At 48.4% G+C, this 810-nt stretch overlaps 1 long non-coding RNA gene across 2 annotated transcripts in view; it reads left to right on the top strand.

Moving 5' to 3' along the window:
* The window catches only part of LOC106726299, a 3,773-nt gene that overhangs the window by 361 nt on the left and 2,602 nt on the right, over positions 1-810 (top strand). The window contains exon 2 of one of the 2 annotated variants that reach the window (XR_001362353.1): positions 356-538. This is a non-coding gene — a long non-coding RNA (uncharacterized LOC106726299). Of the gene's footprint in view, positions 1-6; positions 539-810 lie in introns of those variants that run through there. The other variant, XR_001362352.1, reaches the window with a different exon arrangement.

The following is an 810-nucleotide window of genomic DNA, read 5'->3' as shown; positions in this document are numbered from 1 at the left end:
GGGTAAATAACTTGCCCGGTCGTAAGACGTATAACTCCTGCTCATGGTCAAAACCATCAGTTCCCATTTTTAGCAGAAAATACTTGAGTCGGTGGCTAGAAAAGTGTGCATTTCCTATGCAAATTCATGTCAAGACTCTCAATATTTTAGAGGGCAATTAGCTGGATATAAAATAAAACAGCCCAGCTTAGGCCAGGCCATGGGACTTAACATTGATGCATCTCAGGGACCCAGTGCTATGAAGGGAGAGGAACTGCCTCACTTCTCTGTTACCAAGGTTCCCAGTCTCCATGGCAACCCTACATCCGGAGTTATTGGGATAATTGAGATACTACCGGTGCCTTAATGTTTCCAGGTACCTGAGGGTCTCCAGGTATCATCACTGCATGGGCCAGCGGCAGGGTCTACACGGCTAAAACAACCAGTGCAGAGGGGATACTGAATTCATCCTGATGGCTTCTCAGTGTATATTCAGGCCCCATCAGCAACCATAGATGATAGGTCAAGAAGAGTTTCATCAATGGAATACAGATCCACCGTGAGTTACCATGGAGACACGGAGAGTATGCTACTTTTTATTTTGTAACGGTAGCAGAAAATACTGACTCCTCTGGGCTGCGGTTTTAGCTAATAGGGGGGACCCCCCACTCCAGGCTCCTCACACAGCCCTTAGTAGTGTCTGAGAAGCTGGGTAGTGTCACCCAGCCATGGGGTCAAGTTCAGTTGCCTAATGAGACTGTCTGTCCACCTGCTCAGGGCTGAGTCACTGAGGTCCAGGGACTTTGGGAAGGCACGGTTTCTCCTTGAGGC

This window comes from Myotis brandtii, unplaced genomic scaffold (genome assembly GCF_000412655.1).
Source record: "Myotis brandtii unplaced genomic scaffold, ASM41265v1 scaffold2495, whole genome shotgun sequence".
Classification (NCBI taxonomy): Eukaryota; Metazoa; Chordata; class Mammalia; order Chiroptera; family Vespertilionidae; genus Myotis; species Myotis brandtii.
Note: the sequence above shows the minus strand (reverse complement) of the source record. Positions and strands in the feature narration are given on the sequence as shown.